Source organism: Cebus imitator, unplaced genomic scaffold (genome assembly GCF_001604975.1).
Source record: "Cebus imitator isolate Cc_AM_T3 unplaced genomic scaffold, Cebus_imitator-1.0 Scaffold15, whole genome shotgun sequence".
In the NCBI taxonomy this organism is placed as follows: Eukaryota; Metazoa; Chordata; class Mammalia; order Primates; family Cebidae; genus Cebus; species Cebus imitator.
The window spans coordinates 683,918-689,491 of NW_016107330.1; positions in this window are offsets into that span (position 1 = coordinate 683,918).

The following is a 5,574-nucleotide window of genomic DNA, read 5'->3' on the forward strand; positions in this document are numbered from 1 at the left end:
CAAAAAATAAACAAAATAAGGCCGGGCACAGTGGCTCACACCAGTAATCACAGAACTTTGGGAGGCCGAAAAGTTGGCCCTCGCCTTTGCCTCACGCATGTCACAGGTTTGTGTGTAAAGATTCCCCCACTAAGGAGTTTGTGATCTCAACAGATCTCACAGTGGGTCGCCCAGGCTCAGCCCCTGCCTAGCCCATCCATCCCGGGCGGATTTGCTTGGTCTCAGGCTCCCCCTGGCGGACACTGAGCCATAGAAAGCCGCATCTGGAGGCCGCTGGCAGCTGGACCAGTGACTTGTCCAGCACGTTCTCCCAGCCCACTGCGTGCCTCTCATAACGTGGGTCCCTTCACACTCAGATAAGGTCAGTCCCAGCCCCTGAAAAACCCATTTTCTAATTTTTAAGAACATTATATTATGGAGAGTTTCAAACATAAAAAAAATAGAATAATCTAATGAACAATTAACAACACTTGACAAGGTGCAGTGACTCACCCAAAGTCTGTAATCCCAGCACTTTGGGAGGCCAAGGTGGGTGGGTCACATGAGGTCAGGAGTTCAAGACCTGCCTGGCCAAGATGGTGAAACCTCATCTCTACTAAAAATACAAATATTAGCCAGGCGTGGCAGCACACCTGTAATCCCAACTATCAGGAGGCTGAGGCAGAGAATTGCTTGAATTCGGGAGGTGGAGGTTGCAACGAGCCAAGATCACACCACTGCACTCCAGCCTGGGAGAAAGACCGAGACTCCATCTCAAAAAAATAAAATTAAAAATAAAAAAATAAAAATGTTTTGTACTCCCTCAGTATGTGGCCCAGGCTGGCTTTGAACTTCTAGCCTCAAGCAATCCTCTTGCCTCAGCCTCCCAACGTGCTGGAATTACCAGCGCTAACCACTGCACCCAGCTGTTCTTTTTGTAAAGTCAGTTTGAATCAGGATCCACTGAGATTGGTTGATCTTCCATTTAAATCTTTTTCTCTTTCGGTTCTCTGTTTATTTTATTTTTTTTACTTGCAATTCATTTGTTGAAGAAACCAGCTTTTCTATTTTAACACATAATTTAGATTTGCACGTGGCCTGGGATTGCAGCTGTGTTAATGAACTGAGTCAGTGAATTCTGCTGACAGAGATACAGGGACTTCATTTGTCTTTCTCTCCCAGTTTCTCCACCTCCCTGTAGATCTAGCACTTTTATTTAAAAAACAAGAGTGAAAAAAAAAAAAAAAAAAAAAAAAAAAAAAAAAAAAAAAAACATTTTTTAAACAGAAAATGTACCTGAGACACGGGCAGAGAAAAAAGGAAAAATACTGTACAATTGACCACTACCCTATTTCAAATGACCAGCATTTGTCTAAGTCCTTCTGAGATTTCTGAGCCTGTTAAGGAGAATGAGTCAGGCCAGGCACAGTGGCTCTCGTCTGTAATCCCAGCACTTTGGGAGGCCGAGGCGGGTAGATCATGAGGTCAAGAGATTGAGACCATCCTGGCCAACATGGTGAAACCCCGTCTCTACTAAAAATACAAAAATTAGCTGGGCATGGTGGTGTGCACCTGTAGTCCCAGCTACTCGGGAGCCTGAGGCAGGAGAATTGCTTGAAGCCGGGAGGCAGAGATTGCGGTGAGCCGAGATTGCGCCACTGCACTCTAGCCTGGCGCCTGGCAATGGAGCGAGGCTCTGTCTCCAAAAAAAAAAAAAAAAATCACAAACATGCCAGGCATGGTGACTCACACCTGTAATCCCAGCACTTTGGGAGGCCAAGGTGGGTGGATCACCTGAGGTCAGGAATTTAAGACCAGCCTGGCCAACATGGTGAAACCCCATCTCTACTAAAAATACAAAATAGCTGGGCATGGTGGTGTGCACCTGTAGTCCCAGCTACTCGGGAGCCTGAGGCAGGAGAATTGCTTGAACCTGGGAGGCAGAGGTTGTGGTGAGCTGAGATCGTGCCACTGTACTCCAGCCTGAGTAATGGAGCGAGGCTCTGTCTCCAAAAAAAAAAAAAAAAAATCACAAACATGCCAGGCATGGTGACTCACACCTATAATCCCAGCACTTTGGGAGGCCAAGGTGGGTGGATCACCTGAGGTCAGGAATTTAAGACCAGCCTGGCCAACATGGTGAAACCCCATCTCTACTAAAAATACAAAAAATTAGCTGGGTGTGGTGGTGAGCACCTGTAATCCCAGCTGCTCAGGAGCCTGAGGGAGGAGAAGCACTTGAACCTGGGAGGTGGAGGTTGCAGTGAGCCAAGATCATGTCATTGTACTCCAGCCTGGGCAACAAGAGCAAAACTCTGTCTCAAAAAAAAAAAAAAAAAAAATCACAAACACAGACACATAATTTCTTCCAGTTCTCAGTTCACTCCCATCATGGTCCCTACTCTGCTCTTCCAGCCGTGGCTATTGCCTCCACCCAGCTGGGGGTCAGCTCACCTGCACCTGCTGGCCAGTTGCCTCCAGAATCCAGTCACACTAAGAATGTCCTAGGATTCACACCTGATAAAGAAGAAAGACCCAGGGAGAAAGCAGGGACTTCAGGGCTCCCTCAAAGGAGGACACAGGGGTGGCTATGAGCTGGGCTAGGGCAGGGGGCCCATTTACATGAAAGATGTCATCAACCACCGGAGGATAATACCAGAAAAAAATACAAAAAGATGTATGGCCAGGCAAAGCATCTCACACCTGTAATCCCAGCACTTTGGGAGGCCGAGGCAGGTGGATCACTTGATGTCAGGAGTTCGAGACCAGCCTAGCCAACGTGGTGAAACCCCGTGTCTAGTAAACATACAAAATTTAGCCAGAAATCGCTTGAACCCAGGAGGCAGAGGTTGCAGTGAGCAGAGATCATGCCACTGCACAGAGCAAGACTCTGTCTCAAAAAACAAACAAAAAAATTATTAATAAATACTTTGGCCTCACAAATGGGTTTTTAAAAGTGGAATTCTAAACTATTTCCCTAATGGCTCATCCATTATTTCACCAGTAGATTATTGCTGTCTCTTAATTTCTTCCTTCCTGAATTAAACTATAGCCATCAACTTGAGAATTTAAAACACATACTTTGCCAATTTTTTAAAATTCTTATTTGATGGCCGGGCATGGTGGCTCATGCCTGTAATCCTAGCACTTTGGGAGGCCGACACAAGCAGATTGCCTGAGCTCAGGAGTTTGAGACCAGCCTGGGCAAGATGGCAAAATCCCATCTCTACTAAAAATATAAATAATTAGCCGGGTGTGGTAGCTCATGCCTGTAATCTCAACTACTGGGGAGGCTGGGGCACCAGAATGCTAGAACCTGGGAGGCGGAGATTTCAGTGAGCTGAGATCACGCCACTGCACACCAGCCTGGGCAACAGAGCAAAACATTTTCTCAAAAAAACAAATAAATAAAAGTGGCCAGGCAAGATGGCTCACGCCTGTAATCCCAACACTTTGGGATGCTGGGGTGGGTGGATCACGAGTTCAGGAGTTCGAGACCAGCCTGGCCAACATGGTGAAACCCCGTTTCTACTAAAAAAAAAAAAAATACAAAAATTAGCTGGGCGTGGTGGTATGGGCCTGCAGTCCCAGCTACTCGGGAGGCTGAGGAAGGAGAATCGCTTGAACCCAGGAGACAGAGGTTGCAGGGAGCCAAGATGGCACCACGGCACTCCAGCCTAGGCAACAGAGAGAGGCTGCATCTCAAAAAAAAAAAAGTAAAAATTCTTATTTGGAGTTGCTGTAAGAGAAGGAGGGGGCAGGTAAAGCCCTGGCACCCTCTCCTTTTGGCATTGCCTCTGCATGTCTTAACACTCAGCTCCCAAAAACCAGTTGGCAGAGCCCCTCCCTGGACTTGTCGCTCATAGAGGGAGGGGCTTAGTGAGACGATGGGCTACTCTGGGCTGGTGCGGGCATCCCAAGGGGAGGAGGTTTACCTTTCTCTGCTTCTGGTGGTATGTCCTGGGAGCGCCGGAGGGGCAGAACGGGGAGGAGAGGGGCTTGGTCTTCATCTTGGGTAAGGTTGGTAGTGGCTGAGTAAAGAAAGGGCTTTAGGGTAGGTCCTGGGGATGGCGGCTCAGAACCCTCAAGAAAGCAGGCGGGGGCCGGGCGCGGTGGCTCACGCCTGTAATCCAAGCACTTTGGAGGCCAAGGCGGGCGGATCACCTGAGGTCGGGAGTTCAAGACCAGCCTGACCAACATGGTGAAACCCCGTCTTAAAAAAAAAAAAAAAAAGGAAAGAAAAAAAGAAAGCAGGCAGGGAGAAAACTCAGCGCGGCTACCGTTGGGGACCTTGATTGGTAGGTCATACTTCAGTGCCCACCGCAAGAGTGGCAGCTGCGGACGGACGCGAGTTCGGCCCCGCTCCAAGTAGTGCCCCAGAGCGGCCGCTCCTCGTGCGGCCACCAGGGGGCGCAGCGCGGCAGCAGGAAGCGACCGGGGTGGCCTGGGCGAGGATGCTACCCCCGCCGCCGCGCTGCGCCTTGCGCTGTTACCCCGCGGTCCTCCCCTGCACTGCGGGCGTGGAGTGGCAACTACCCCAGCTGGAAAGTGGGGGTGCTGCGACGCAAGCCCAGAGGCAAGCTCTCAACTGCCCCCGCCCTTGCTTCTCAATCACCCTGCACACAGCCTCCCCCAAAACCAAAATCCCCCAGGAGAGTGGGGTACCTCCGTTACAATGGACACATCATTGTCACTAAAGTCAGCGCTGACATTGGGGTTCACTCCTGGTCGTGTTCATTCCAGGGCTTTGACAAATGTAAAATGTATTATGGCGTGCATCCACTGTTGGAGCAGCCTAAAAACAGCTGCACTGCCGGAAAAATCCTCTGTTCTTTGCCTGTTCATCCCTCCCAACCCCCAAACCCTGGCCACACTGAACTATTTACTGTCTCCATAGTTTTGTCTTTTGCAGAATATCACTGTCAGATATAGTGAACCCCAAGTTTATCTTCAAAGAATCAGCATGTCAGCATGTGCAGCTCTCTTATTCTTTGATTGTCCATTTTAAAGTTTAACTTCCTTGTAGTTTCAGTCAATAACTTTTTCCACCAGTTCTAAGTAGTTCACATCTGTTTCCCCGGTCCCCTGCCCAGTCCTGACTCATCCTGGTCACCTGCTCCGGTCACCTCCTTTAACCCCTGCTCACCTGCTCTGACCTGCCTGTAACTGTCCTTCCCGCCAAACTACCCACCCCACCACTCCAGCTCGTACCCCTGCTCCCTTTAAAATAGCCAACTGGAATTAGACTGTGCCGTCTAACCATAACCGATAGGGGAACGACACAGCAGTAGGGGCTACCTGCATCAGAAATAAGTACCCCTCCCCCTCCCTTGTGCAGGTGTACACTCGCCATTGTTCCTTCTGGGAGCCGCACCCTTCTATAGAAGTAAATTGGCTTGCTCAGGAAATTTATATTCTAGTGCTACTACTTTTGTGGCATCGAAAATTCTACTTATAGCGGCCAGGCGCAGTGGCTCACACCTGTAATCCAAGCACTTTGGAGGCCAAGGCGGGCCGGTCGGGAGTTCAAGACCAGCCTGACCAACATGGTGAAACCCCATTTTTATTTAAAAAATTAAAATATTTAGATTTTTT